General features: G+C 40.0%; 1 protein-coding gene across 1 annotated transcript in view; it reads left to right on the top strand.

Moving 5' to 3' along the window:
• Positions 1–4,220, top strand: part of MYO1G (myosin IG) — a 35,219-nt gene extending 30,999 nt beyond the window's left edge. The window contains exons 21-22 of the transcript XR_002825593.1: positions 3,511–3,692; positions 4,093–4,220. The gene's annotated coding sequence lies outside the window, so the exon portion shown is untranslated. The remainder of the gene's footprint in view (positions 1–3,510; positions 3,693–4,092) is intronic.
• The last annotated feature ends 4,138 nt before the right edge of the window (positions 4,221–8,358 follow it).

The following is an 8,358-nucleotide window of genomic DNA, read 5'->3' as shown; positions in this document are numbered from 1 at the left end:
GTTGATATGTTGTGGGGTTGTTAACCAATGTCATAAAACAACATGTGTACTACTGTTTCATGAGAAACTATTGGTTCTGTAAGCCTTCACCTGAAGTACAATAAAAAAAAAGAAGAAAAAAAAGATGGTATAAGATGAAAGGGTCAACAGCTAATTTAAAGCATAGATGAGAAGTTTGGGGGGCAGGGAGATTAAGTAAACGGGAGTGAAAAACTAGGACAGAAATGATGAGAATGTTGATACAGTGTAAAGAAATGTAACCAATGTCACTGATCATTATGTCTAGAAACTGTGAAATGGGAGTGGGTTTTGCTGTGTATTTTTTCACCAAAAATTAAATTAAATTTAAAAAAATACTACAAATCCATAGTAATTAAAGCAAACTGGTACTGGTATAATAATAGACATATAGACAAATGGAATAGAATTGAGAGTCCAGAAATAAATCCATACATCTGTGGTCAAGTGATTCTCATAAAGGGTGCTAAATCTATTCAATGGGGAAGGAAGACTCTCTTCAATAAATGGTGCTGGGAAAATTAGATTTCCACATGCAGCAGAATGAATCAGGATCCAGTCTTATACTGTAACCCAAAACCAATTCAAAATGGATCAAGGACCTACATGTGAAAAGTAAAACTATAAAATTCTTAGAAGAAAATGTAGGGGGAAAGCTATGGGACCTAGTTTTTAGTGATGGGCTATCAGACATGACAACAAGAGCAGGAGCAGCAAAAGACAAAATAAAAATTTAAATACTTTTGTTCATCAAAGGACTTTATCAAAAAAGTGAAAAAACAACTTACAGATTGGGAGAATATTTGCAGGAACCATATATCCAATAAGGGTCTAACATCCAAAATATATAAAATACTTTTACGACTTAACAAAAAAAAAAGACAAACAACTCAATCAAAAGAGACATTTCACCAAGGAGTATATTCAAATGGCCAACAAGCACATTAAAAGATGCTAAATATCATTAGTCAAAAAAAAAAAAAAGAAAAAAACTAACTAAACCCATTGCCATGGAGTCGATTCTGACTCATATATTAGCCATTAGGGAGAGGCAAATCAAAACCACAATGAGATACCACTTCACCCTACAAGAATGGCAATGATCAAAAAAAGAAAAAAAAAAAAAGAAAACGAAGAGAACCTAATTTGCTATGTAAATTTTCTCTAAAATCACAGTAAAACATTTATTAAGAAACGGAAAACAGTAGGCATTGGTGAGGTTGTGGAGAAGCAGAAACCCTCATCCATTACTGGTGGAAACGTAAAATGGCATAGCCACTGTAGAAAACAGTTCGGTGGTTTTCAAAAAGTTGAACACGTCCGGCTACTATTACTGAACATTTTGATCGAAGATTCTATAGAAGAATTCAGATCAAAAAGGGGAAAATGCAGAACAGAATTTCAAATTCCCATGGACTCCAGACTTTCTGGATCCATGAAGGCTGGAGGAACCCCTGAAACTATTGCCCTGAGATCATCTTTAAGCCTTAAACAAAAAATATCCCCTGAAGTCTTCTTAAAACCAAATAATAGATTAGCTTAACTAGTAAAAAATGTCTGCCTTGAGCATTATGCTCTTTTAAGAACTATCTATACGGGATCAAATTGACAACAGCAACTTGAAAGTTAGACAGGAACCTCAGGGACAATGAGTTGATGTGAATGAGGGAGGAGCAACTCAGAGAAGGAGAGTGAGAATGGTTGCACAACTTGAAGAATGTAATCAGTGTCACTGAATTGTATGTGCAGAAACTGTTGAATTGGTGTATGTTCTGCCATGTATATTTTCAACAACAAAAAACACTGAACATAGAACTACCATATGACCCAGCAATCCCACTCCTAGGTATATACCTAGAAGAAGTGAAAGCAGGAGCACAAACAGAATCCACTATAGCAATGTTCACAGCAGCACTTTTCACAATAGCCAAAAGGTGGAATGTCCCTCAACAGATGAATGGATAAACAAAATGTGGTCTATATATACATGGAGTATTACTTAGCCCTAAAGAGAAATGAAGTCCTGACGTGGACAAACCTTTAAAACATTATGCTGAGTGAAATAAGTCAGTCACAAAAGGACAAATGCTCCTCTATGGTTTCACTTGTAATAAGAAAATATATAGAAACGAAAAATTAATAGTGGTTACCAGGGGTGAGAGAGAAGGGGAAAGGGACAGTTTTTGCTTAGAGGGCATTAAGTTGATGGTGGTGCAATGATTTGGAAAAGGATTGTGAGAAGAGCTGCACAACAAAGAATGTAGTCAGTTACTGAACTACATATGTAGAAACTGTTGAATTGGTGTATGTTCTGCTGTGCATATTTTCACCACAATAAAAAGAAAAAGGGGAGGGGGAAGAGTCTGAATGCCTAATCTATATGCATCCATTAGAGATACCCACTGACCCATAAAACAAAGCAGCTTGCACAAGGACCATTCCCTGAGTGAGGCCGAAGGGAAGCCCGAGAGCATCCATGCCGAAGCTCCACAGACCTGGCTCTAGTCCCAGCTCTTCTGGTTGCAGCCATGGAATCCCAGGCCTGTGCCCTCATTGCCACATCTCCTATCAATAAGGGGTGATTGTAAGCACCTTTCACTAACATCTGTGAGGACTAAATGCAGCAGTGTGAGAGGTGTCCAGCATCAGAGTCATGACTTCTTGGATGCCAGGAGGGAGGAGACCCTGGGCTCTGGCTCCATTGATAATGTTCACACACCTCTCATCTTGTTCCCACAGCAACCTGGGGAGCAGGGGTGGCTATCTCCATTTTACCAAACAGGAAACAGAAAAAAAGTGTTCTTTTTTTCTTTTTCTTTTTAATTTACAGTTAAATTGATATCCTCTCAAAAATGCAGTGACATCTAATTCTTTTAATTATCCTTGCATACATTTCTGCCACTTTTTTTTTACTGAGGTATAATTCACATACCATAAAATTCACCATTTTAAAATGTACAGTTCTGTGGGTTTTAGTATATTCACACGGTTGTGCAACCATCACCACTATCTAATTCCAGAACACTTTCATCATGCCCTCGAACAAACCCCATGCCCATTAAGCCATCACTCCCCATTCTCCTTTTCCCCTATATCCTTACAACCACTAACATACTGTCTCTATGGATTTGCCTATTCTGGATATTCATATAAGTGGAATCAGACAATACATGGCCTTTTGTAACAGACTTATTTCACTCAGCATAATGTTTCAAGGTTCATCATGTCATAGCATGTATCAGAATTTCATTTCTCTTTATGGCTGAATAAAATTCCAACATTATGGAATAATATTCCATAAAATTGTATGTATGTACCACATTTTGTGAACTGATTATCCTGGCCAAGTGAGTCCTCTAGGAGGGAGGATGACTTGGGTGAGCATCATTTATGTAAAGCCAGGTGGCAGCCCATAGGCTTGTTTGCAGGGAAACAATTCACTGGCTGGGTCTGCCCTCCTCACTGAGCCCGTCTCCATTGTCCCCCTGGCAGAATGGAAGTAAGTGCACCTGCAGGTGACTCTCGTCAGACAGCAGGGCCCTGCAGCCACGTGTGTGTGTCCTCCTCTACAATCCCTGACAGTGAAGTCCATGGCACGCTGACTCCTACACAGCAGGAGCCCAACAAGTTTTCTAAGACCCAGGAATTCACACAGACCACTGAATGGAGCCCAGGTAGGCTTGCCTTTACACCTCTGCAGGGTACAAACGGTCAGAATATTCTAGTAACCAAATGTGAACTAACATTGAGCTGAGCAAACAGGAGACTCACCTGCAGACCGATAGGTGACATAAAACACAAAGTCCATGTCATAGTCTGTGGGATTTGCTCCCTAACCCCTTCCCACACACTGCTCATTACTCTTTCCTTAGTTTATCAGAATAAAATAATTATAGTTTAATTACAGTTTTGAAAAATATAGGTATGTAGGTGTGCAAGAAGGAATGAGGAAGAAATACTTTCAACTGTTAATGATGGTTATCTTTTGTGTGATATCATTTGTGTTTTTTATTCCCTTCTGTTCCTCACTTCTATCTTCCCAAGTTTCTACTATGAATATATTTTACTTTACAGTAAGAAAATACTGCGGTGAGTCTAAATCCTACCCTTGACAGGAACTACTTGAGTGAGCCATGGATGCCCGTTTCAAAATGCAGCCTTCTCCAGCATGTTCCTCTCACATCTCTGAGAGTGCGTTTCAGGGACTGGGAGAGCAAGTGTTGGGATTCCAGGGCCAGGGTTGGTGCCCAAGCCTGCTCTTTCTAGTTGGGAGACTGTGGGCTGTCCAAGTCTTGGCTGTCTCTCTCCTGCACCATATAGAGGGCACTTGCCTCATGAGGTGGCTCTCAGGGTTCCAGGACACCCTGTGCCTGGACCAGGACATGTGCATCTTTTATAATTACACATAAAGTGAACGTCTTATTATTGTTGTTTCTTTAGTTACTCCATGTCATTTCCTTGCGGTATTTTCAAATAACTACCCCATCAAGCCTCACTCTAAAATTGGGAAGAGGCTTCAGGTATTATGAGAATGGAGGAGCACTTGGCAACACAGAGGCCTGTCTGGTCCATTCTGGTCTGATGCACAGAGGCTCCTTAGAGAACTCGTCTTACATAGGGGCCTTGACAAAGTGATAGTTGATTTATGGGGAAATGAATCAAAGGGTGACAAAGGAGTTTTTCATCAAACTCTTAATGACCATGGCTTCCTACATTTCTGGTATTCAAATGTCCGTCCTTTCATGAATGAAGACAATAGTGCTTTTTAAAACACCATTACTTAGCAGACTAAAAAGTTGGTAGTCAAAATGTGGGGAACTGGAGGCGGGGTCAAGGTGGCAGAGTAGTCAGATGCTTCCTGTGGTCCCTCTTACAACACAGACCTGAAAAAACAAGTGAATTGATTACAGGCCCTGAACATCAAAGACAAAGTTAAGGAATCGGACTTAGCAGGAGGGGGAGGGAGAGATGGTTCAGAAGCAGTGAGGAGTTGCCAGGCCTGACCTGGCTGGCAACGGCACACTGCAGGCTGGATCGGCTAGCACACAAAGGGTGAAGCAAGCGGTGGTGCTCAGGACATGTTTTCCACATTGGAAGAGACCGAGCAGCAGAGAGTCTGCTCAAGCCTCCAGAACCAGAAAATTGGTGCTCAACTGGCAAAAGATAAGTACATGTATCTAACCTACCGCACGGATGTAAGAAACCCGCACTTTTGGGAAGTTCCTCTCTCCCATTTACCTGCCCCCTCCCTGCTCTGCTCTGGGTCCTGGTCCGGCTTCTGCAACTGCTGTGCTCCCTGGGCCAGAAGGAGGACTCATCCTGCACCCTGAGTTATTCTCCTGGCTTTGGAGAGGGAACAAATTAACAAACAGAAAAAGATACTCTCCAGCTCCCCTAAGCTGGCAACTCAGGGCAGGCACATCCCCTTTGCCTAGGCACAGGCAAAAGGGGTCCATGGACTTTGAATGCCTTTCAGCCTGTATAGACCTGTGTGAGCCCATTTCAATAGCGTAGGCCCTCATTATCATAGTACAACAGGGTATATTCCTGAAACCTATTTTCATCTGTATCGGTTATAAGGGGGGAGTGGCAGATTCATGACATTTGACACCACCCTGCCCATTAAGCAGGGTCCTCACCTACCCACATCAGGGGCCTGAGGACTGGTGGCTCCACTTACTCCACCAAACCACTCATGACAGGGGTCCAAGAATAAGTGGTGACTCCCAGTCCTTATAGCCGACAGCACTGGGTGCCCATAGACCAACTGCAAAATCCACCTACCTATGCGCTGTATGGAACAGGGACACGCCTTCCACCCAGACACTCAGGGACAGTAGTCCGTTGCCTTGATCGGCACATGACCCCCTACGGCAGCCACATATCTGTGCCTACTCCAATCACCCTGCCCATCTAGGACTGCAGGTGAGAGCCTGCACCGCACACTCAGTGACCAACGACCTGGACACCTGAGCTGAATCCACACAAGAAAAGTAAACAGACTCCTGGGCTCACATACCTAGTAACAGGTCTAGCCACCTGGAGGCAGGACGTGAGAGCTTCAAGGAAGCCAATAATCAAACTAGCTCACACAACCAGCCTATTTGGGCATAACAAAACAAGAAGCTAGGACACAGTAAGCAAACATAAAATAAATAAATATGATAACTTATTGATGACTCAGAGACAACAGTTAATATCAAATTACATAAATGGGCAGACCATGATGGCTTCAGTAAGCCACCAAAACAAAGAATCAAGAAGTCTTCTGGAGGAAGAGAGCTTCTTGGAATTACTCGAGGTAGAATCCAAAAGATTAATATACAGAATTCTTCAAGAGATCAGAAAGGAGATCAGGTAAAATGCAAAACAAGCCAAAGAACATATAGACAAATCTCTACAGGAACTTAAAAAGGCTAAACAAGGGCATAATGACAAATTTAACAGGCTGCAAGAATCCATAGACAGACAGCAATAAGAAATCCAAAAGATGAACAATAAAATTTCAGAATTAGACAACTCAGTAGAAAGTCATAAGAGCAGAATTGAGGCAATAGAAGTCAGAATTAGTGAGACTGATGATAAAGCACTTGAAACCAAATTATTTGAGGAAAAATTAGACAAAAGGATTTAAAAAAATGAAGAAACCCTAAGAATTATGTGGGACTCTATCAAGAGGAATAACCTACAAGTGATTGGAGTACCAGAACAGGGGAAGATAACAGAAAATACAAAGAGAATTGTTGAAGATTTGTTGGCAGAAAACTTCCCTGTTATCGTAAAAGATGAGAAGATACCTATCCAAGGAGCTCATCGAACCCTACACAAGGTAGATTCCCAAAAGAAAGTCACTAAGACATATTATAATCAAATTTTCCAAAACCATAGATAAATAGAATTTTAAGAGCAGCTAGGGATAAATGAAAAGTTATCTACAAAGGAGAGTCAATACGACTAAGTTCGGACGACTCAGCAGAAACCATGCAGGCAAGCAGGCAATGGGATGACATATATAAAGCTTGAAGGAAAAAAAATGCCAGCCGAGAATTATATATCCAGCAAAACTGTCTCTCAAATATGATGGCGAAATTAGGGCATTTCCAGACAAACAGAAGTTTAGGGAATTTGCAAAAACCAAACCAAAATTACAAGAAATACTAAAGGGAGTCCTCTGGTTAGAAAATCAATAACATCAGATAACAACCCAAGACTAGAACACAGGACAGAGCAACCAGATATCAACCCAGATAGAGGTCACAAAAATAAATCAAAGCTAAAACACTGAAAATAGGGAAACAGAGTCATCAATATGTAAAAAATGACAACATTAAAACAAAAAAGAGGGACTAAATAATGTAGTCATAGATCTTTCATATGGACAGAAAGTCAAGTTGATATAAAGAAATAAAAGATTGGTATAAACTTAAAAAAATAGGGGTAAATATTAAGGTAACCACAAAGGAAATGAACAATACTACACATCAAAATAAAAAACAAGAAAAACATAAAGACTCAGCAAATATGAAATCAACAATGAAAAAGATGAAAAGAAAATACATAAAGAAAAACGACTCAGCACAGAAAATTAAGTGAAACAAAGGAATTGTGAACAACACACAAAAAAAGACATCAAAATGACAGCACTAAACTGATACCTATCAATAATTATGCTGAATGTTAACGGACTAAATGCACAAATAAAGAGACAGAGAGTGGCAGAATGGATAAAAAAACACGATCCGTCTATATGCTGCCTACAAGAGACACACCTTAGACTTAAAGACACAAACAAACTAAAACTCAAAGGATGGAAAAAATATATCAAGCAAACAACACTCAAAAAAGAACAGGAGCGGCAATAATAATCTCTGAAAAAATAGTCTTTAAACCAAATCCACCACAAAGGATATGGAAGGAACTATATAACGATTAAAGGGTCAATACACCAGGAGGACATAACCATAATAAATGTTTACACACTCAATGATAGGGCTCCAAAATACATAAAACAAACTCTAACAGCATTGAAAAGAGAGATAGACAGCTCCACGATAATAGTAGGAGAGTTCAACACACCACTTTTGGTGAAGGACAGAACATCCAGAAAGTTCAATAAAGACATGGAAGATCTAAATGCCACAGTTAACCAACTTGATCTCATAGACATATACAGAATACTCCACCCAACAGCAGCCAAGTATACTTTCTTTTCCAATGCACATGGAATATTCTCCAGAATAGACACATATTAGGCCACAAAGCAAGCCTTAACAGAACCCAAAACATCAAAATATTACAAAGCATCTTGCCTGACCATAAAGCCATAAAAGTAGAAATCAA

This window comes from Trichechus manatus, unplaced genomic scaffold (assembly GCF_000243295.1).
Source record: "Trichechus manatus latirostris isolate Lorelei unplaced genomic scaffold, TriManLat1.0 scaffold00155, whole genome shotgun sequence".
In the NCBI taxonomy this organism is placed as follows: Eukaryota; Metazoa; Chordata; class Mammalia; order Sirenia; family Trichechidae; genus Trichechus; species Trichechus manatus.
The sequence above is the reverse complement of the archived record's forward strand: the minus strand, read 5'-3'. Positions and strand labels throughout refer to the sequence as shown.